Source organism: Apteryx mantelli, chromosome 2 (genome assembly GCF_036417845.1).
Source record: "Apteryx mantelli isolate bAptMan1 chromosome 2, bAptMan1.hap1, whole genome shotgun sequence".
Classification (NCBI taxonomy): domain Eukaryota; kingdom Metazoa; phylum Chordata; class Aves; order Apterygiformes; family Apterygidae; genus Apteryx; species Apteryx mantelli.
Window position 1 is genome coordinate 7,683,033 of NC_089979.1, and position 24,649 is coordinate 7,707,681.

Sequence of the window (24,649 nt, forward strand, 5' to 3'; positions counted from 1 at the left end):
TTTGGTTGAAAAGTAAGCATTTGGTGCTGTAAACATGTTTATTTTCTATCTACATAACATGGTAAGCTTGATGTATTGCTTTATATAAATGTTACAGATTAAACCTGCTCTTAATATTTATAGGGATTTTAAACCTGATATTAATATAGCACTGCTGTCCTTAAAGGTATAACAAAGCACAATCCTCGAGGGAAAAGCTATGAAATAAATATTTTTTGAGATAACACATTTCTTCACTTTGCATAAATTTAACACCGTGCTCTCTGTACAATATGTGATCATTTTCCTAACTTCCCATAGACATAAATAGCTCTGGTGAGATGTCATGAAAGCAACAGAAGCTTTGGAAAACACCACGCATTAGAGATGCTGAATTTAATTTTCAACTTTTGTTTTGGATGACCTACTTATTCTTCAAAAGCCTTGCCATGTCATGATGCAGAGTGGGGCTGTAGGAACTGTCAGGCTATATTTAGCCACATACTAAACGTCAGCAGTAAACACCAAAGAAACAATATTCATGGAAGCCTTGAGGTGTCTAAACAAAATTAATGGGATGGTGTGGTCACCTCATTCAGTAGAAGAGTTTGTATGGTCTGCTGGTGGTTCTACCTGCAGGTACCGGGACCGAGATTGCTGTTATAGGTTGATAGGTATGGAGAGAACAGGTGCTCTACAGAGCTGACCTCTTGGAGATCCTGTGATTTCTTACCTGGAACAGCAGAACTCTCCTTTATTTTTTAAGCTGTTTCTAATGTTACCAAATGCCATCATGGCTTGGGCATGTGCTAAATGGAAATGCAAAATGCACAAGAGGAAAATTGCTAGGCAAAGCAGAAAAAAAAAAAAGTCATCGGCTAAATTTATTGAAGTTCATCCTCTCCATATGCATTACCAACCATTATTACATTCACTCTCTCTCCTCTTCACTTTGCACTTCCGAGTGCTATTCTGCCACAGATTCAGAGAGTCCTGGAAGATTTACTTCTTGTAAATCATCTCCTTGCTTTTTCAGCAGCTTCCTACACTTTTTTGGGTTGTCCCTTCATCTAGCCAGCTACTGGCCTAACCTTAGAGCAGCTGAAGTTGTGGGCTCCTTCGGACTTGCTGGCTGAGCCTAGACATTGCAACAGTTCAAGCACACTCTGTTACCTCACTCAGTTAACTTTTCTGAAAGTGAAGTTACAAGGATTATTTCTTTGGCTCTCCAAGGCCAGGCTCAACATGATATAAGCTGAGGTCCATCTGAAGGATGGGAACAGTTTCCCAATATTGTTTTGAATCCATGATCTATACCTGATTGCCTCATCTATACCTTTTTTCAGTACTTTCCCCAAATCCTCCCAATTTCCTGTCAATCTCTTTCTCCTCATGAGAAAACATGATCCTGTGTCCAAGGCAGCAGTCTCCATCGCTCCCACGAATAGCAGTCTTTCTCTTCTGTATTCCTAGTTAACCAGGAATCGTCCATGGTTAACAATCTTTTAGCTAGGCTAGATAAGGATAATTAAAGTCCTGTACTATTAGAAATTATATACTCGAAGTGTCTGAGGCTGTGACAGTGAACAGAGAACTACAGGCTAATGGATTCTTCTCTCCATCACATCTTGTGTCTATGTTACTAAAGGCCTGGAGTTTTAATTTAACGTTCCTTTAGACAAATTGATCGGGCAGCTAGAGAATGCTTGTATGACAAATTTTTGGTTCCTAGTCTCAGTATTTCAGCTTTGAAGGGTAAAGAGTCTGTGCAGGTGCAGATTCAAGGCTTCAGGATAGTAAACAAGTATAAAAGAACAAAGGCTGAGCTCTCCACATGCAGGCAAGAAAAGTTGTACCAAGTATCACATGATGAATCACTATCCCTTGAATGGCAACTGGAGCGTAGAGCTGACGTCTAATTACATGACTGTAGTTGATAACTGGTGTCTATTTTGGTAAAATTAAAATGGAATGCATTATTATTCAATATCAGTAATAAACTTGTACTGATTTAGGAATTAATGATTGCCTTGCACAGTTTGTTTTCCTTTGCTTTACCAAGGGTTTGGCATTCAGCCAGACTTCGGTGCCTGACTTCAATCGTCAGTTCAGTTTTCATGGTCAAGCAGGTCCAGCTGTTCCATTTTCAGGTCATACCTAGGATGCGATGATCCAAGCAAACATAAAGGCTTTCAGGAACGGAGAGGGAAAAGTTAGAGTGAGAGAAGTGTCATAACATGTAAGCTTAATTTCAGTAGCATTGATAAATTTCTAAATTCTTAAGGTTGTAACATTAAATAAACCCATCTTAGAGGGTATAATCAGCATACACTTGATTAAGTATTTTAATATATGAATTAGCCTTATCATCAAAGAATTTGCTCAAATTCACAAAGTGGAGATGACTCAGGTTATCTCTATGGAAGGAAACAGTGGATTTGGGCTGCTGGAGTAGCACTTCCTTGTCTGACTGCATTCAAAAGTAGCTGGAGTGTAACAAAAAAGCTCAAGTGAAAAATTTCAAAGGTAATGGTTCATCCAGGGTTACTATGTTTCACTAGTAAAAGTAGCTTAAGTCATTTTTTAAAGTTTTACTTTGGTGAATGAAGAAAAAATTCATTAATTCTGAAAGAGCTTCCTGAAAACATGATGTGAAACCACACGTGAAATGCTCAACAAGGAATGGCATAGATCTGAAATAACTTTTTTTCAGATAGTAATGAGCCCTGTAGTGAATAAAGGATTTGTTTACTCATCTGGTTGGGAAAAATTGGTTGTTGGGGAGAATTCCCACTTGTGGAAGAAATAGCATTTTTTTATAACCTTACTTAATGAAACCTCCAGATGAAATACATATTTTGGTTTATCCTGATGTGTCCCTTTTTATTTGGATAAAACTGTTAATAAAATGTACTGCAAATTTACAAATAAGTATTCTTCTTAAAATCCTTTTTTCAGTGATTTATGAATTAATAACATGGAGCTTAAACAGTAGGTATGGAGCTAGGTGAAGTATGTTTATTTCTGTTTTGACACTGAATTTAAAAATTGTGAAAAAGTATTCTGACTCAAAATGAAAAAGAAATGTGATCATCTTGGGTCTTGGCAAAAGAAAATGATATCTAAACTCATTTTCTTTCAATCTAAAACATTTAAAATATATACTGCCTCTTATATGCTCCAAAACTTTTTTCCAGGTGTACTAGTTTGTATAACAAAATAATTATTTCTTATAAAATTTTGCAGACTACCTCATTAAATCATTATTATGAAAAAAATATACCTGGAAAATAACACTTTGCATTTTATGATGTAAGACGTGTAATACATTCTTTAAAAGAAAAAAAAGAAAAATGTACAAAACTCAACAAGCATTTGTGATTAATTCGTCTCTCTTCTCACCAAAGCCCCAGTGTTTCAGAATTTGTCAGCAAATTGCTGGTTCTATTCGAAGTGCACATTGGTATTAAAATCTGAATAGCTGCAAATCTTCAGGCTTAAGGGAGATACACTTCGAGCTGTGCTCAAGGAGAATTTCCCTTTGGTGCCATAGCACAGCACAGCTATGGGCATTATCAGGATATAAGCTTCCCTCCCACTCTCTCCTGTGCTAGCTGCTTTCCCAGATAGGGCATGTGAAGCCACATTGCAGTTCTTATCATTTTAGGCAGATTATAATTACATTCTAAGTAAATTGACTTTACAAGTGGTAACAACATTTAATTCAGTCCATTAATCCACCCCTAACTGTTTTTCAGTCCTACAGAAAAAAACTCTCATATGCCTCTAATATTTACACCATGATCAGCTAGACGGCGACTACATCAGATTCCCAGGAAAAGCTCTTTCTAGAAACCCTTCGTATTAGGGATGTGCAGAAAAGCTCTTGTTCTTACACCTTACTGCAAGCATCAACTGCATCTGTCTTCTCAGTCCTCCACACGTTAACTAGATTTTCAGAGTTAAAGAAAAAAAAAAAAAGATTCTGAGAAACTCCTGACAAAGTCTCAAAGCAAAAATTATCTTTTTATCCTGAAAGTAAGAAGTCACCATAAATTGTTCCTGCATGACCTTCCTCTGTAGACCAGTGATTTCCTTCAAATTAGCCCAATCAAATAAATATGTTGTATATCCATATTTTCATATTCAGAGATCTTGGTGGCAGAAGGGGTGACACTGAGACATCTAAAGGTTCCTGGTAAACTTCAGAAACCACTGCTTGGAGCCCTTACCCTGACGATGGCAAAAAAAAAAAAAAAAAAAAAAAAAAGACATATTCCCTGGTTCCTGCTTCCCTCTTATGGGTACATTGCCCATTAAAACAAACAAATTTTTTTTTTTTAAGACTGAGGACGTGGCAGAGACTGATTTGGAGAGGAAGAACTTTGAACACAGGACAGCATGCATATAGGAAGACCAAGAAAAATGTTTCTCCCTGCACTGTGCACGAGGCAGCTACTTGCCCCATTTTCTCACCACTGTGTGAACACTCAGTGAGCAAATATCCCTTTCACGTTCTGCTCTCTGCTTCCCCTCCTCACAGTGCTCCTCCCAGCATTTGTCGCTCCCCTTCCCCCTTTCTGTAGTGACTTCAGCTCTGCGGATGTCCCAGCGAAGGGAGGTCCTTCTGCCCCAGTGCCTTAAGGCTGCCCCACACCTTCCTCTCGTTGCAGTTTCCGGCAGGCACCAGGGACTCGGGCTAGCCCCGGGAGTCGCAGCAGTCCCAGGGTCCTGTGTAGGGGCATGTGTCCCTCTCTGCCACCCTGCAGGTGACCTCTGGCCCCTGGGAGCTGCATTTCTGCCTGGACTGCAGAGCTCCCCGCAGGGCCCTGCGCGGGCCACCCGGCTTTCTGCAGCAGAGCCAAGCTCAGTCGAGGAAGCTGTGCAGAAGGGCTTAACGGCAATGCAGACCCTCTTGCCCATGCACCGTAAAACCATCTCTTTGCACTGCAGAACAACCTCTTTCTCTTATAGCTAAGCTCCACTCCCTAACTTTGGCTGTGATTATAACTAACTTCCCTGTTCGTCCTTTGGTCATACAATAAGGATAGCTACACTCCCTTACACTCCCTTCACGTAACCCAGAGTTACTCCACCACTTCAGCATCTCCTCGGTTCTTCCCTTTGGGACACAATTAGTGTCCTGAAACCCAAATTCAAGGTAGATACCTATTGTGAAAATAACGCCATAAATGGCTGTATTCACTTGATAGGGGATAATGGGAGGGGAGAGGATGAAAGACAGGTTTCCTAATATACTTGTGGAAACTTTTCCCACACTATTTTTATTTTTAGAAAATGTTTGTGCCAAAACCACCAGTGTCACTTAGGTAAATTAAGCCAACCATTCTCTCTTTCTTTCAGGTGTATCAATAAATGGTGGAAGCAGTTCATCATGTCTTTTTGTTGTGGTTCTTGCACAGAGAGAGAGACTTAGTCTCCATTACAAAGTTCTGCTGGCATTGGTTAGGTATCAAAAACCATGAAAGAATCTCAGAGCCTTCCTGTCCAACCCCTTGGGTTAGCACAGCATTGAGGAAGAAGAGCGATCTGTGTTGGTCCGATGTATGGCACAGGAGATGCAGCACACCTCAACTAGCAGAGAGTTCCCACCTATCAGTAGATGTTGCACCACCAAGAGAGGCTCTGCTGAGACCACAGTCCTGGCAAGACGTCTCTAGGAGGATATACCTTTAGAAAAGAAAAGAAAGAAAAAAAAAGGAAAAAAAAAACAGAAAAAAATAGGATCGGGTTTTCTTCCAAAGATATGCAAATTTTTTAATGAATGGAGGAGAAGAAAAGTATCATTGAAATACACATGAGGAGCACCAGGAAGGCCTTTCAAAGAGCCAGAAATCCTACTGATTTTATCAGAAACCTCAGTATTGGCTTGAAAGTGCTTATTTTCCTATCTAGATGATTTCACACAGCCTTGTGGTATTAGAGAATGGCAACTGTTATTTATTAACAAACTTAATGACCATTGGGCATTTGCATGCAAATCATTCATAGTTCTTTGTGGATCAGGAAGGACCAACATATGGGGAAGAAAGAGTTAAATAAAAGCATGAAATTAAGTAACAGATTGCTATAGGGCTGACTAGTGAAAGCTTGCCTTCATATTTCTATCAATCAGGGCAAGACAGATAAAGTACATTTTTACTGGATCAACAATTGCTGTAAAAGGCACTAAAGGTCAAAATGGATAAATATCAAGCCATACAAAGCCCATCTGTAGCTAAAGGCAATTTGGAAGATTGTGCTGTTTTTATCACAATCCATTGTGTAAGAGCTGCTACAAACACATCACACAGCTGCTGTAGAAATCATACATTGAAGCACTGCCTTCCTAGCTATTAATAATACTTCAACAAGTATCCTTCTGTATCATATCAGTGGCTTTTAACCATAAATATTTCATAAATATTTCTAGAGTTGGTTGAATTAGACTTCTAATGATTTCTCCATTAAATGTGGCCTGATCAATTTTTACATCATTGCCTGAGGAATGAAATCAAACAAATGTCATGCTGCACTTGCATTTCCTCTATGGATTTTTGAGGTATCCCTTTAAAAATATATTTTTGTTTGACAGCAGAGATGTCTATTTGACAACCTGCTTTACAAAATTAGAGTAGCTTTCAAGTAAGGTAGTTAGGCTGGGTGATCTGTGTACCGCTTCACTATTATTTGAGGTTTCAGCTCACATCCCAGTCACATGGGGCAATTTGTCATTATCTCTGCTAATGACTATGTGAGTCTGGATCAAACTGAGTAGCTGATATATAAATATGTTGATTTCTGGCAAGCTACTGACAAAGAACATGATTTTAATATTTGTCATTAAAAAAGTGACATGACATCCTAAATATTACAAGCTTAAAGCAACATGGAACTCTGGAAGGCGAGACATAGCGCTTATCAAAGGTATCATTTCACACTTAATTTGTGAGCACAAGACAAGTGAGCTACCACAGTGAGCCGGGCTAAAGGCCCTCCAGTCCAGTATCGTGTCTCTTAGCCTGGTAAGTAGTTGCTGCTTAGAGAAAGGCAATGACCACTGTTGAAGTTAATTGGGATAGCTGAATATTACATGTTCATCTATTAAATGAGGTATTGAGAGTCATTTTAACTTGAAAAATGAAGAGATTTGCTAAGCTACATTGTAATAGAAGCTCAGGAAAGGTAGGACTGAGACAAAGAAAAAGAGAAAAATACATCGAGCCTAGCTAAAAGCACCTCATTAAAGCCCCATTTCATTAGCACAGCTTGTTAAATCAGAAACTTAAGGCTTAACAAAGGTCTATGCACTGCAGCGGCTGTGGTCCTGGAGGGTTCTAGGTAGAGCATCAATTGAATTATCCTGACAAGCAACAGAGACAGGTCTAACAGCTTTCTCATTGAGGTGACAGATACTTTCGTTGGTGCACACTGAAAAGAGAGCAGGTAGTGCAGGCAACCTTTTTCAAGTCTTGCTAAACCACTAAACATGGCCAGGGTTCAGCACACCTGAACAATAGCTTTGATCAATTACCATCTATTTAAAAAAATTGGTTAATCACATTGCAATGGGATCCTGCAGTGAGCTTGCGGAAGACTTCTCCCCCCTTTTGAAATGGTTCTCCTTGTGTTTAATAAAAATATTCAGTGGCCCTTTTGATTTTACATTCTTTAGGGGAGTGAGACTTTAACTTATCTCAATTTTCCCTAGATCCAGAGAATAAGAAGTCAGAGAAGGCCATTATAAACTTTTTATCCTGCCCCATCAAAGCTCTTGCATCAGTTCCCAAACTTTCTGCCAACTGAAAGCACATTATTTAAGAAATAATTTCTGCTTTGTTTTAATGACATTGAGTAACCTGAAAGAAGAAAATCAGTGGTGTCAGGCAAGCCTGTATGTCTTGTATCATGTCTACATGACATCTGAGTGCTTTTTAGCACTGAAGGGACAAATGCATTGTCAGAAAAATAAGCATGGCTCATTGAAGTACATGGAATTGTATCCATCTGCAAGACTGAAGAACGTAATGTTTTATGAGCACTACCATTAGAGAAGACATTATCAGCATGGCTTCAGTGAGTGTCCACCACTTCACACAGAGGTAGAATCAATCCAAACCTTGTACAATGTGAGGCTTGAGAAAATTTGTCCAAAGTGAGATGGCTTCAACACAGTCTCTGGTGCTGAAATACCCTTTACCATGCAAGGCAGAGAGCTCATGTTTCAGTAGATCCCAGAACCCTGGATCTCCAGGACAGATGGAGACTGTAAAAGCTCACCCACAAATACATTTTCTCCTGGTTGTGGTTCAGGTTCCTTCCTAAGAGATCTTATAGGCAGAAGACAGATATGATGCTGAATCTCCCAAGACTGGTATATATTCTAGCCATTAGGTTATGGGGTAAAAGATTAACATTCACTACCACCGTTTTGTTCAGTTCTGTTCTGTACAATAAGCCTGCTCACCTCCCAGGATGTCCTTGAAGATGGGTCTCACTGGTAACAGAGGTCGAGCTATAACAATGTCTTGACTGCAAATTTAAATAGGGAGAAAGAATTAGATAGACGATAGCTATTCAGAATGGGCAAATGGTGTCTGATCCTAGGCAATGTTACTGCCGAAAAAGGACATGCTTAAGATTTTCAGGTCCTTCAAAGTTTGGTAAGCAACAGAGGAGCTGATAGCATAAATTCTATGATGGCAAATAAGCAGCAGTTAGGCACCTTACTCCTTCCATGGATCTAGCTATAGATTAATAAAAATAAATAAAATCAATATTTACAACTACTCACTCACATAGATGTTTATAATATTTTACCCCTGAAAATCTGAGTTGAGTGAGGCCTGATCTGAGGACATCACATGCGCACACACACGCACACACCCCTCAAACATTTTGTACCTAGATTTTTCCTGTATTTCTAAAAGAATTCGGCATCAGCCTACATTTGTTTCAAGGTCTGACTGCTCTCATGGCTTCCATATAAATCCTGTTTCTCAGAAATATACACACCTTGGTCTCTGTTTCACCTTGTTATAGAGCTAAACTGCAGTTAATTAGATGACTGGCATCTTAGGTAAAAAAAAAAAAAAAAAATCCCCACAGGGCTATGGTGGGGGTTAAAGTATTTAACACAACATTCACTCAGCACAAAACGTCTGCACACCCAAACCTCTTCCATCCTGTTACATACTTCATATCCAGACTGGGTCTCTATACGTGCAGGAATAATCCAGCTCTTTGTGAGAACAATTTCCTGAAAAACAAGCCATTAAATTAACCTTAGTGATTTTATTTTCCTGATTTGGGGAACTCTCATGGAGGACTGGCAGGTCCTATGAGTTATAGTGCTGTGATGTCCCTGACATTTTGCTGAACCCTGTGCATAGCTTGAATTCCGGCAGTGAAGTGGGCAACATAATTTCTGATGTATTGGAGTCAGATAGCAACACGCACGCATCTGCCACGTCAGGACAGCTTCTGCTGATGCCTTCAGAAGATGCCTTCAGAAGGGAAAACCTTTGGCCAGGCTCCTATTTCCACGAGCTATCTTACTGTTAGAATGTTCAGCAGTCAAATAGATCATCCCTCAGATGAGTGATTGCAACAGCAGTACCACGCAGAAGTATTTGGAGGTTAGAAAGAATGTGATATTGAACAGAAGCCAATACTGCAATGCTGTCACAAAAAGGCGAAACCTGCACTAGGCTAAATTTGTGGAAGTGCAACCTACTAAAAATGTTCGTATTTCACTATGTATTTCGCTAAGTATTTCACCATGGCTGGCTTTGGTTAGGTCTCAGTGGCAGTGACTTACTGCCTTTGGTTCTGGGGCTACTGATCCAATTCATCACTGGTGTCACGACACTGATTTATTATTATTACTTTTATTGCTTTAGAAATAGTGAATCGTCCTTGTGAGCCATGACTGTCTTGGTCTAGGTGCTTTACCAGAAGTAGGGCCTGGGCCCAAAGAGCTTAGATGTAGACAGATGGGAGAGCAGAAGGAACCAATGTACTGGTACTGATCTGCGTGGTCAGTGCTGGTCTCGGCATGACAGAGGTCCAGCAATACCGGGTTTGTCATAGTCACTAGAGCACAGAGAGATTTGAAGGAGAGATTTGAAGGAGGGCAATGAGAAGTTTGGGGGACTAACTGGAGAGAGCTACTCCCAAGCATATGGGGAGGCCTGGACAACTCACAGCTGGCACAGCTGGTGGGGGGAGATGCTAACTTGATAGTGCATGGGAAAAGTCTGGGCAGTGAAAGGTCTTGGAAATGCAAGAAAGAAGATATGTTTGATATGATGGAGAAGGAGAAGTTCAAAAAGAGAAGAAGAAGAATGACATGGACAAAAATGCCATAACAGGAAAGTAATTTTTGCAACGATATTTTGAATGGATACAGGCAAATATAAATAGACAAGAATATAGACACAAATAAAATGAATAAGGGAATGCAGCGTAAGAGAACTAAAGCATGGCTGAGCTTGTTTGGCAATAGATAAAGGAAAAATGGTTTAGGTCCTGGACCATGATACAAGACTTCTTTGGTTCTGTCCCTGGCTGTCACACAGCAGCCTGGTGAGATCTTGCACAGACCACTTAATCTGCCTCTGTCTGTTCCTCAGCTCCTTACCTGGAAGAGAAGGATAATAACATTTTGTTGTTGTTGCTGTTGTTGTTGTTGTTGTTGTTGTTGTTGTTGTAAGGAGATATTTCTTTATTGCAGAGAGCGTTTTGATCATGGTTTATTCATTGCTTAATATGCATTTGACCTGATATCAAATCAGGACTTTAACTGCACTGCTAAACATTAGTATCTTTAAAGAGAGATTAACAAATCTAAAGCAGTTCATGGATGAGAGGGGGGGAAAAAAAAAGAAGTTACTAACCAGAGAAAAGAGGAAAGAGCCACTCTGAGAACTGACCTCCATCCCCAAGTTTGCATGATCTCTGGTAGGAAGCCACTTGCATGAGTGCAGTACCGGGACCACATCAGGCTAATACATCCCGTTTCAAAGCGGCTGTCCTGGCAGCGAACAGAAGCTCAAGCAGCTTGTCTCTGACACGAACTTTAAAAGTCTCTGAAAGGCTTCCAAACTGCTTTATCAGTTTGATTTTTAGTATGTTACAGGGCATCTGGGAAGAGAGAGTTTGGCGACTTTCACCCTGTCTGGATAATGTAGAGAAATGTTGATACTAAATGCAAGCCAAAAGTGTCTGTGTGGGAAAACTCAGAGAACTGGACATGTTTATATATAAGAACAAATTACTCAGTTCCTTGACCTCTTTTTTTCTCTATGCCTTATTAACTTACATTGTTTAGTTAAGAAAAAAAAAATGTTTCTGCTTATCCAAACTTGAACACAAAGAGCCACTCTGTCGCCAGCATATCACAGAGGTTTTGCCACTTGATTCCCATTACAGATTGCCCATGTGTTTATTGAAAAGTTAGAGTAAAACATTCTCTTTGCAAAATGCATAGCATCTAGGTAAATTGGACTTGGATTGCCAGCCTGTACCCTTAAGCAGAATACAACTCTGTCCCTGCTTTGCGAGGTCAAATACTGAGCTCAATCCATTAAAAAAATGCAATTTGATGTAAAAAAGAAAAAAGAAAAGAAAAGAAAAGAAAAACAGCAACAACAACAACAAAACGCTAAAAGATCTTTAATAGGGTTTCTACACATCAGACTTTAAAAAATCAAGAAACAAACAAACAAAAATACCCAGAACAGATTAGGTAAGGGCATTCCCTCTTTCCCCCTTCCCTGAAAATGCCATTACAATGAGGGAAGAGAGGACAGGGTTATACCATGAAAATCGACACTTTATATAACAAATAAATCAATACCTCTGCAAAAGTATTTCTAAAAACCGCATACAAGAAGACTCTGTAGTAAAAACAGAAAGGAAAAATGAAATCAACCTGGAAGCAAAACTTGTTTTTATTATTATGATGAGAACCTGATTTGTGTTGGGAAATTAAATTCCAGTGAAGAGTCCAAATTACATCTTCTCACTCATGTGTGAACATTGAGAAAGAGGATGTATGTCCTAGTTAGGAGAGAGTAACCTTTGAGCAAAAATGCTCAGGAAGAAATTAATACTATAGCTGTTATAAAAGAATGATGAGTATTTGTATATGTTTCAGCTGTAAACGGATCCCAGTGCAATCCCAGAGGAAAACATCACAAATGATATTACCATGGTAGAGTCTGTGGTTAAGGTTTGTATATTATAACCCAAATTTTTTTTTAAAGCAAGTGATTAATTTGCTTCATATTGTAAATCTGATCAGCTGGTAGGATGATTAATCAGACATGCTGGCCCCCTTTCTCAGATCATTTCTTTTTTATTGATTATTGTGTGGCTTTTTCTTTCCTGCAGTTAATGCTCACTAGTTTTCACTTAAAATGAACAGATTAGACCTGAAATGTTTACTGTGTGCAAGCTAATTCTAGGCACTTGAAACTTCATGTAGCATATATTCTGCCTAAATCTGATTAAAATGGACAATTGACTTCTGATTTACGCTCACTTCAAGGGACAATATAACGGCCCCTAATGTGTAATTAGACGAAGCACACAGAATTCCCCGTGTGGAGCGAGGAGGGAGTTCCTGGCCAGTCTGCCACTTACCATTACCTAAACCAACAGAGGATGTCAGTGAAGCAAGAGCTGAAGTCAGAAGACAGAGACTTAAATTGCCCAGTTTCTGAGTGCTATAAATGACCTTGAGACATCTCCTATAAATGTCAGGGAGGCTGACTGTATTCTCAGACTAAAGCCCTCGGTCATGGAAGACTACTTTTGAAATACTGTTCTCATACTATAAGACTCCATGGAATAAATAAAATTTGAAATAGGCAGATCTATTTATATTTATAAGAGGTGTTGAGCTCCTTCTGGATTCTGGACTATTTTTGATTGTCTGTGACTCCTTCTTTACATTGCTATTTAAGGTCTTCAGAGAGCTCTTGACCATAATAAAACTCAAGTGTCTAATTTCTTCTCATCTGCCTTGACCTCTCAGATACTTCATGCAGTCAGCCACATTCTTCCCTAAAATACTTGTTCTGGTTCCTTGTAAATGGGTGACCTGTAACTTTAGGTTCCTCCTTCCTCTTTTCTGTTCATGTTTTTAATCTTTCCATTTTGTAAATTTTTGTTTTCTACCTTCCCACTTCTACATAATCCTCAGCAGCTCAACCTCTGCACTGATCTTCTGATTCCTCTCATCTGATTTTGATCAGTGCCCACAGGCATATGTTTCCAACCTCAGCCTGTCTCTCCAGCCAACCTGCGGTACTTCTTTCCTTGCTAGCAACTAAACGTTGCTGAAGCAAAATGGGATGCTTTGGCCTCTTACCCAAGCCAGCCTTTCTGTGTTCATTGCAGAAGGAATGCCAGCCTAGGTGTTATCTCCTATCTCCTGATTGCTACCCCACTCTTAAGTCAGATGTCTGATACTCTACTAGCTTTTAGCTACACTAGACTATATGTTAGCACTGCACCCATTTTCTTGAGTCGCTTCATAAGCCCTCTGTGAGTCACCAGCTTCAAATGCAGGTTGCCTGTGCATCTTTACCTGCATGAAAATAGCCCTACTTGCCCATCTACTTTCTCATGACCTCCTTCTTCCCATGTATCTCCTGTTCATCTCACTCTCCTGCAGAATCCCTTATCTGACCTTTGATGATATCTTTTATGTCTAATCCACAACTCATAAATAAACTGTAAAGCCTGACCCTCTTTCAAACCCCTCTTCAAAGTGTCTGCAAGAATTCCCTACTCCTGTGCTTCCCGTAACAAATTGCCAGTCATTGCTAAGTTGCTAAGGAGAATCTTTTGATATTTGCGTCTCTCTCATTCTTTATATCTAACATTAACTTACTAAATTCCATGTAGATGCATGTAAAGCTGATCATTCTGAACATATGCTTTTCTTCCTGATCCATTGTTCTCTCTTCCCTGTGCCTTTCTGCGGACTGTGACAGCTAGTTGTTGCATTTTCCACAAATAAGACGTTAATATGGTAAATGCATCTTAGAACAGCACTTAGAACAGAGGAATGATCCCGATTGGAAAGTCCCAGTACTCTTGAAATATAAACAGTAGAAAATAACATCATAAGAAGACTATGAATTAAGTTTCTTTTTTTAAAACAGGTGGCTTTTTGACGCATGCATGCAGGCATGAATCCTAAGAAGTGCTGATTTTCACATAATACATAGAGAACTTATGATCTTGTAAATATATCTCATAATATGACAGCATTAGGCCAAAAAAATCTTTCTGTAGGACAAAAAGATGGAGGAAATGACCACTTTGATCAATGTAAGGAAATAAACTGACTGGTTTCCCTGATAAGAGATTATTTTTATTATTTATTTGTATGACAGAACTGAATTCCTTTTCTCTCATTAAATACTACCCATTTATCAGCCTGTAGGAATATAAAGTGCCCTTCCACAAGTGTCCTGGAGTCTATTTTCTAGCCTCAAAATAACAAATATTACAAGTGGTTTAAAAATGGATCAGTATATAGAGGCAGGAATAGATGTAGATTTTAATTTAGAATAGTGTATTGTTTTATGTAGTATTATTACACCATTTCAGAGTAATTTGGTGTTTTATGTAGTGTTTAAAGTTTTAGAGCTATAACTTCTAAAGAAAAAAAGAAACTAATAAAAAACACGCAATTCATTGCCCTATCAATGACTGCAATTTTTTTAAACCTGAAATTAGTTCTCTCAGAAAAAATTCAGATCATGGGGGTAAATTTAATCAAAACAATTGCAAAAAGAAAAAAAAAAGTGAAAAAACTGGGTGAAACAATGAAAAGAGAAAATTGTTTCTTAACTGTAATATGAAACTGTCTATCAAAATGTCCCTCTTCTACCCAAAAAAGGTAATAATCAGAGCATGTAAAATTAGCCCAGTCATTTTTGTGTGATCATTTTTCTGTTTACTGGATAGTTAACAGTGGGTTTGGAGAAGAGTTTTGAAGAGCAGCTATATGTCAGTGGGCAGAACATGTTAATGCCCCCTCACACTCATCCAGCTCACAGAGTGAAGACCTGCAGATCAGAGGCACAAAGGTGACTCATCCATGCCCCAAACCAAGTCGGTGACCTGTAAGCCATGTTTTCCAACATTGAAGATTATGGTAGAGAATATCTTAATGTCTTAAGGTCTGGCCTGAGCTTAATAACTGTATCAGACACATCTTTTATAGGTTAGCTATGTATGGTACAACTGAGTATATTATCTGAAACTGAGCCCTGCAAAGTCCCATCACACAGGATCTGTGCTGATGACAATTCCCCAGTTAGACATTTTGTACAAATATCCTAAAATAAAAGGACCAGTTATCTCAAAACCATATAGTCATGGATTCCATAATTCGGAGAGAGGGTGGGGTTCACAGGACTGAACATATCTTCATCTGAGCAAGTTACATTGGGCTCCAGGTCTAGTCAAAGACATTTAAGACATGGTTCATTTCCTCTTAAAGCTGGCATTGACATTTGGTCTGATGAATCAGACCTAAATGCCATTGACAGCCAACAGGATCTCCACTGAATAGGCAACAAGCTTAAATATGGATACCTACATCATTGCCGCTTGAGGTTAGGCGAGATGGGTGCCACCTAAAAATAGATGTCGATTACACATCTTTGAGATGTACTAGAACATCCTACACATCTATCCGCTTCCAGTAACCCACATGGCACAGGACCCTTGTGAGACCCATGTCCTCATGGGATTTAGCCTAGAGATCAAACAAGATATCATAGGGCATTTTACCTGGAAATCCTTGATAACTGGCGCCAAACTCACATATGGATTATATTTTGTAACTTGGCATTGCAGCCTGAATAGAACTGGGAATGTGATGAGGAACATCACTTCTAGAAACTGTACAAAGCAGAGATAAAGTGGAAGGAGATTTCAACTGTATTAATCTCTACATGAACTAGAGAGCATAAAGTCTTCTAAGGTGGCAGGTAGCTCTGAGCAAAAAGACAGTAAACTGGGGATGCCTGATACATAAGCATTAGCACATGGCTGTAACTCTAGAGACAAGTCAGAAAGTAGAAGAAACAAGTTTAGAGGGAGATGTTAGTAATTTGTGACATTTCTCCCATTTCTTCAATGTTATTGAGGTCTGCTGATTTTCTTTTGCTTTGTCAATATGCTCCCTAGCTTCAAGTGTCCATTTTATGTCTGGTTATGCATTTCATGCTGTTTATTTGTTTATATGTCAAAGCCCCTGTTTTAAAAGCAATACTTTTAGTTTTACTTACACACAGAATTCATTTTCTCAGCGAAATTCCCCTCAAAGACAATGGCTTTTATTTCAGAGGAAAAATAACAGTTCTAAAGTGCTTTAACCAAAATTGTATGGTATGTTGTGTAGGAGACAGCAGAAAGAGAGATTATAAAACTTGTAATAAAGATGCATATAATTTGTCCTTTATAATGAATAGTTTGATGTCTTTTCTTTCTTCGTTTCCATGGTATTCTTTTGTGACTTTATTTATAACTTCCTTATGTAGAACTCATAGTCTGTAGATTTTTCTCAGGTTCTTGGTTTCAGATTTTTTTATACCTCTGCATATTGCCAAACTCTCTTCCTATGCCCAGATTTCAACAAGTTCAAGCACTGAAAATATTCAGATCTGAGATTTTCTTGGAGAGCTATGGGATAGTTGGTACGTAAATTTTATCAGAAATCAGATTGCCTTTAGCACAGGTGTTCATGTTCTTCTTGTTATTACTGTCTTTTAAAGGCATGTGAACAATGAACCATTGTCTCCTCTAAACTCTCTGTAAAGATCAATAAAGGATCACAGATTCTTATTGGAAATCCTCAACATGAGGTTAGTGAAGTTCTCCAGGTAATATTCAAACGTTTTCCTATTCCTTTTTTTAACTTTCCAAAACCAATAAAACTTTCATGGTCCAGAAGATGAGAAAGCCCAAATCTATATGCCAAAGATTAGGTCGCCTAACTGCAATACAAAAATACTCATGCCTAAAAGTGTGGAATGGCTCCAACACAAAAGACAAGAAATTAACACTAAAGTATCCTGCAGCCTGGTGATGGGTTATACACTTGGAGTATGGGTTCAAAGATCTCTGTAGAATAAAAGACTGAATCCACTCCTCCCTCGTCATAAATCAGTGCCGCAACCACAGTAAAAAGCTGATGCTGGCTGGGCTCCAGTGTTTCTTCTGTAAGATTTCAGCTCTGCTCAGAAGAAAAAGCCTTTGAAAACCCTGCTTCAGGGCTTCCGCTACAACTAAGGACCTGAGCAGCATGTGAATGTCAACAGGCAGAAATTAGATGCCTCGGGGATTATCCAACAGCTAAGTTTGATCCTGAATGCTTAGAAAGATAGACTGGAGTTTTAAGTCCACCTAGACTTCCGTGGCTTATTAGGCTAGCATGGTTTAGGCAGACCGCTTTTGAAAGCTAACGGTTCACAAAAGAGTGATGAGATTATTGTTAGTTCCAGCCAAAATTGATACCCTGGAGGAGATATTTATTCATGGGCAAGGGCAGGTGAATCAGAAGAGAGGCTTCTGCTTTGCTTCTGTAGTTGTGTCGGGACACCAGAGCTCTCTGCTGTCGCTCTGGCTGCACAGGGGGCTCCAAGGACCTGCTCTTCCCCAGCTCCTCAAAGCACAAAATCACGGGGATCTCCCCACTCAGGGCTGTCACCTCACCCCAGACGGGTTCAAAACTGCAAGTCTGAAACTGCAGACTGTTCTGCCCGGCCATTACAAAATCACACGATGTAAGTGAAGTCATCACTTCTCGCAAGCGGTCATTCCTATCGGTTGTCAGTCACTATAGTCCACAGACAGTCTGTGAACAAGATTCAAGTCAAAGTCTTCATACAGGTTTTTACAGGCTGCAATCATAACTATTTTTTTTTTTATGATTTGAGGGTCATCCTAGTTGTTTTGTATGGCAATTGTAACTTTTACTTCGCTGGTTGTAGATACTGTCTCTGTCCCGTTGCACACTAATCCTGGAGCAGCACTTTGCAGTCCCGGTGCCTATTTATGCAGCCATTTCAAGGTTCGAACTGTGAGTCTCCTTTCCTCCCTGCACAGCCCATGATGCTAAATTTGTGGTGTCTTTTTCTGGGATACTGCAAGAACACACTGCTTGTCTCTTACTGTTCCCGTTATATTTTGATTCTTTCCCTATGTCCCAGAAATTCTACATAACCAAAACATATATAATAAAGATGTTCTTTGGTTATATTGTTTTCTGCATAGCAGGGAAAGGAAACAAGACCGGTTCTGAGTGATACTTTCAGATGCTCACAAGCGATATGGTTAGCTCTTCACCAGCTGGCTTAACTGCTCCTGTGATCTTGTCTGGTTGTTGTCATATCACTTGCTTTTCTCTGGAGCGTTTCACACTGATGCTACCATCCATCTTGACTTCTTGTATGCTGAGAATTACATCTGCTATAGGACCTCTTTTCACTTTGGCGTCTCTGTTGAGACAACCATTAATTCGTCTGTTTTACTTTATGATTGTTATTCAACTTTTTGTTAAACAGATGTGATAATCATTCTGACAGTGCAGTGACAGGATTACACAAGTTTGATTAGTACATAATGAAAATTGCCTGTAACATAAGTATTTTGCAATTATGTAGAAAGCACAATGCCATCTGGGTCCTGCTCATCTTTCCCTCCCTTTCTTTCCCTTTTTAATTTTTTTCATAAATGACAGCTAGCAATAAAATTTCACTCTGTAGTAAAATGTGAAGTACAGCAACAAGAATTTATATTAAAAAAAAGTGTTTTCTCTGAGCATTTTAAGACTTAGAAATCAGTTCAACAAATGTTTAGCCTGCTGAGCAGTCCTTATTCACAGAAGAAGCCAATGACTTTAATAGTGTGACCTATCTGATTAAAGATTATTTACAAGAGCCAAATGTTTCCAGGTCTGGTAGATAGATTGATTCAGGCTCCTGCTGAGTAATCATTCCCTTATCTTTCCTTCATTCATCTGTTCTTTGAAAATATGGTAAACTGTAATGCTCCAGACAATAGTGTAATACATCCCTTCTATTACTGGTGTTATTTTCTGCGTGCATATACCAAGGGTTTCCAAATGGCATGTCCCACTACAGGCACACACTGGTGGCCTGACGTCCACTAGGCTCCTTCTCTTTGACCTCGCAGCAACACGGACATGTTCCACTGAAATCAAATTCTTGGTTTCTCAAGGTAGACATCCAGAAGCGAAAAATGAAGCCAAACAGCCTTGGTGAAGGCCCTTGAAAATGTTGATGCAATAACCTGACGAGAGCACAGGTAAGACCCAATGAAGGAACTGGGATTACAACTGGATCTCAAGCGTTTGCTACCTCCTCTGCAAGAGAAGTAAGTTTATACAACTTCTTTTTACAACAGTGGGGGGGGGGGGTGAGAGGAGGAAGGTAATTATACTTCTATAAATGTTGAAAAGCAGATAAGAATTTCTGATAAAAGGGTCTGCTGGATTTGGGCTTTTATCTCTGCAGAACGGTATTGCTTAGGCACCAAAATACATGGTTAGAAAAGTTCTTGAAAGATTCATGTATCCGTGCACATATAATGAATTCAAACAAGATTTATAATAAACCTCAGCTAACTACTTTCATCTAAGTCTGGGAAGTCCTCTGTGCTTTCAGAGTTCAAATGCAGTTTGTGATTACTTTGGTTGGGTGTAAAGAACGAACAGTTTACATAAAGGAAAACAGCACAATGTTTCTCTGTAGCTACAGAGAGAGCTATAAAAAAAGAGCTCTCTTAAAAAGAGCATGTGGTGCGTGCTGGATAGTGGCTTTCGCTGATTTTCTTGTAGCCATCTGGGAATACTTTGTTTTCTTTGGGAAGATAGTGCTGAACACAGAGCAAAGGGAAGACGAGAGATTATGGAAATAGAAAATCCTACCTCTGAGATGGAAGCAAAAGTCGAAACTTTCGTTGTGGTCAGGCAGGCAGGCTGGACTGCCGCCTTTCCCGGCCTCAGGAAGGCCTGTCAAATGGAGATGCACTAGACAGCAAGCAAGGGAGTATATCAATATACCCGGAAAATAATTTGCTTTCAACTGAGGGGAGAGGCAAAGGATTAGAAAAAACTGTGCTCCAATGCTCTGGCTTCTGTATTAGGAAAGGTTAAAAAAAATAAAAGGTGGGGAAAAAAAGTTAGTGACTTGAGGTAAACGGAAAATGCGATAAAATGTAAAACACCCTACAAAGGCTGACAATGCCAGAATAATCAGATATCTCCCTCTGATAGCATAACTGATTACCCAAACAAAGGAAATGCAATAGATGTAATCTATCTGAATTTAACTAGAGCGTTAGACATGGTGCCGTGCAGGAAAATACTAGTAAGGCAGAAAAATGGAGAATCAATATAACATCTGTAACAAGGGCAGAGGCTTAGCTAAGGGGAGCTGATGACAAACTGTACTGTGGTAGGGTGGTGCCGGTCTCTCAGAGAGGTTATATATTCTCCAGAGCTCCTTCAGACTTGCCATTCTTAGTATTTTACTTAACAAACATGGCATGAAAAGCCTACTGGAATTTGCCGTTGGCCTGAAGTTGAGAGACTTGCACAGAGCCGGACTTCCTGGATCCAGAGGAGAGGCGTATGTCTGAGTCCTGCCACCCTAGAAATGGGAGGATGTTCGCTTGTATTGAAGGCAGGGTCACGTACTTGTGACTAATAGCAAACATTTGTACTATAAACCTCACCTCCATCCCTGGAAAGATGATGGAGCAGCTCATCCCGGAGGCCATCTCCAAGCATGTGGAGGACAAGAAGGTGATCAGGAGTAGTCAGCACGGATTCACCAAGGGTAAATCATGCTTAACCAATCTGATAGCCTTCTAGGATGGAATGACAGGCTGGGGAGATGAGGGGAGAGCAGTGGGTGTTGTCTCCCTTGACTTCAGCAAGGCTTTTGACACTGTCTCCCATAACATCCTCATAGGGAAGCTCAGGAAGTGCGGGCTAGATGAGTGGACAGTGAGGTGGATTGAGAACTGGCTGAATGGCAGAGCTCAGAGGGTTGTGATCAGCGGCACACAGTCTAGTTGGAGGCCTGTAGCTAGCGGTGTCCCCCAGGGGTCGGTACTGGGCCCAGTCTTGTTCAACTTCTTCATGAATGACCTGGATGAAGGCACAGAGTGCACCCTCAGCAAGTTTGCTGACGATACCAAACTGGGAGGAGTGGCCGATACGCCAGAGGGCTGTGCTGCCATTCAGAGAGAGCTGGACAGGCTGGAGAGGTGGGCGGAGAGGAACCTCCTGAAGTTCAACAAAGGCAAGTGCAGGGTCCTGCACCTGGGGAGGAATAACCCCATGCACCAGGACAGGTTGGGGGTTGACCTGCTGGAAAGCAGCTCTGCGGAGAAGGACCTGGGAGTGCTGGTGGACACCAAGTTGACCATGAGGCAGCAATGTGCCCTTGTGGCCAAGAAGGCCAATGGTCTGCTGGGGTGCATCAGGAAGAGTGTTGCCAGCAGGTGGAGGGAGGTGATCCTGCCCCTCTCCTCAGCCCTGCTGAGGCCACATCTGCAGTACTGCATCCAGTTCTGGGCTCCCCAGTACAAGAGGGATGTGGCACTACTGGAGCAAGTCCAGCGAAGGGCTACAAAGATGATGAGGGGACTGGAGCATCTCTCTTATGAGGAAAGGCTGAGAGAGCTTGGCCTGTTTAGCCTAGAGAAGAGAAGGCTGAGAGGAGATCTTATCAACGTGTACAAGTATCTGAAGGGAGGGTGTTGAGAGGATGGGACCAGACTCTTTTCAGTGGTGCCCAGCGACAGGACGCGAGGCAACGGGCACCAACTGAAACACAGACAGTTCCACCTGAACATGAGGAAAAACTTCTTCCCTGTGAGGGTGACAGAGCACTGGAACAGGTTGCCCCGAGAGGTGGTGGAGTCTCCTTCTCTGGAGATATTCAAAACGCGCCTGGACACGATGCTGTGCAACGTGCTCTAGGTGACCGTGCTTGAGCAGGGGGGTTGGACTAGATGATCTCCAGAGGTGTCTTCCAACCTCAGCCATTCTGTGATTCTGTGATAAACTGGGAGTAAAGCTGGAATCACATGGAAACCCTCGGAAGATGTAAAATGAAGGAACCTATTTTTCAGCTGTTTCACCCTCCAGCCATCAATGCTCTCCTCTGTTTTCGCTCACCTAGTGAGCGCTGTGTCTCAGCTTCATGTCTCAGTCTCTGTGTCTCACTGCGAGTACGATGTCTTGGTTAGCTCCTCTTTGCCACCTGCACAGCTCTAACGTAGGTGTTGAAAAAGCAAAATAATTGTTCATATTGCAACTCCGTGCTTCAAAAGGGCTTTGTAAGACTTTCTTGCTTTTTTTTCAAAAAAAAAAAAAAATCTTTCTAATACTGCTCAAAAAGCAGTCTTGCTTACAAAAATTTCAGACTAATACAATCCATGATAAAAGCAGTACTAGCCGTTTCCAGACAACATTGCAAAAGTTACAAAATCCCTGTCTTTGTGTCTTTTTAACTTCAAAGGAATTTTTAATAATAATACTTAAGATTTGTAACCTGCTTTTCTGCATTAATCTGAATTGACTAAACAAATGATATGGCGTGGGGACAATTTCCTGGTTGAAAATTGTTTAAGTCCAGTACTAGCTTGTGATAATTCTTGTGCATGAAATGTATTAATCCTGTGGAAAATGAAATACTTACTATCATTTGTTTAATGAAATCATTATCACTAAATGCTTATCATCTATTTAATGAAAGTCAGCAATTCACACGTGGCTGTTCTGTTAAACAGGAAATGCATGTTTAACAGAGAGAATGTTTAGAAATAAACATATTAGAAAGTATTATAAATCTGACTTTTTTGCAAAAAAACCCTGCAAAACAGGTTTCTTTCAAACAGAGATATGGACTTTCAGTGCAGAGTAAAATTTTCATCTATTCTGAAGAATCCTCTTTAAAACTAGAAAGGGAAATGATCTGCTGTTTGAAATAAAGAATTAAAAAAAAAAAAGTGATATGTTATCCTGATGCAGAGGCTAACAACTACCCAGACTTCACAAATCTCCAGCTAACATGTGCGTAATAAACTTTGGTGAGGCTGATAATTACACTGAGGAATTACCCAGGATTACAATAGCAATCATTGTTATCACCTATCCAAAACTGGTATAAATTTAGCCAGCCTTCATCAGAAGCACATTTCTTTTGTTATGCAGAATATACAGCTTTGCAGTTTTCCTCCTGCTGCAGATTTGGGCTGCCCGTAGGCACGTACCCCTCGCTGCCTGATTTTGTTCTGCTTCGCTTTAGTCGTTCTCGGTTATTTAGCTGCTCGCACATGAAATCCTGGGTCTGCCTGAAGTCATGTCATGTCTTACTGAAGCCGAGATGTTAAAGCATGTGACGGAGCCGTACAACATTGCCTCACTCCTCTGCCACTTCTGGAGAAGCTCTGGAGATAGCGCCTGATAAAGTGTGCGCAAAATCAGACTGCTTCTCAACGTTTTGTCCTTGGATTCATTCTTCCCGTGCACAAGGACAGTAAACAGCAGAATAGCTGATATAGGAAAGGAAGCTGGAAGGGAGCATTTACTTATGGGGATTAAAATGATACAGCATAGCGACTTTGCAATCTGCACATTAAAGTACCAGATGTCCCATTACAGTAATCCCCTTATTTTAAAGGAATACACATACGATTTTTTTTTTCTCCTGTCTTGCTCTCATTAATAAATTCTATGTTGCAGTCCTGCCGGAAAAGGTCAAATTTTTCTGTTATTTTAAGATTGCTAACAATCTCAGCATGAAAACATAATGATGGCTTTATTGAAGAAATAAATGTCAGGTGATAGCTACTGTTTTATGGTAAAACTTGGCAAGAGCTGGCTGCATTAGAGATGTAATTGCTTAGACTGGGTGAAATTTTAATTCATTAAATATAGATTTCATATTTTTCCACTTCAGCACTCTGTAAAACTGGGAGAAGAGCTGCATGTCACAATATTCTTCCAAACAAATTACAAGTGAATGTTTTCACAAACAAATTGCATACAGCCAGATCTAAAAGCAGTCAATGACCAGTGCTAACAGCCTGGAAGAGCTCACAGCTTTAGTATCAGGCAGAGGAACAGATTTGCGGGTTTCTATTGCCGTTTTTTTTGTTTCACTGTGGTTCAGGTCTAAGGAAAAAAGGCTGATTTGAGGCAAGGCTAGAAGCAGATTGGGATGAAAAAGGAAATCCGAGCAGACGGGAGGAGGTGGAATAAAGTAGCCATCAGCCTTCAGCCTTAGGGAAAATCTGGGGTATTATTAATCCAGTTTGAATTTCTGTAGCTTACCTATGGTTCCTTTCTATGGCTGGAAAAAGCCCTCTTGGAGGTAGCATAATTCCAGCTGTAGGACGTCCGGAGAACAGGCAGGAGAAGCAGGAAACCCCATAGCCCAGAGACAAATCCTTTCTGCTAATAGCTCTTCTCATGCAGAAGTGCTGAAGGAATCAGGGCAGGAGCATGGGTCACTTCTCCTTCCACCCTACAAGGCAGAACTTGATCCCCCAAAAGAAAAATAAGAGTTGCAGAAGCAGTCAGAAATATTAGGATCAGCAG

General features: G+C 40.2%; 1 long non-coding RNA gene across 2 annotated transcripts; it reads right to left on the bottom strand.

The window, feature by feature from the left end:
• Positions 1-81: 81 nt before the first annotated feature.
• On the bottom strand, positions 82-24,649 carry LOC106498420 (uncharacterized). Of its 2 annotated transcripts, none has more exons than XR_001294968.2 (3): positions 24,383-24,649; positions 8,447-8,511; positions 82-2,168 (listed from the first exon to the last, which is right to left on the bottom strand). It is a non-coding gene; the product is annotated as an uncharacterized lncRNA (long non-coding RNA). The 2 variants fall into 2 exon arrangements; XR_001294967.1 differs by lacking the exon at positions 82-2,168 and adding an exon at positions 5,259-5,670.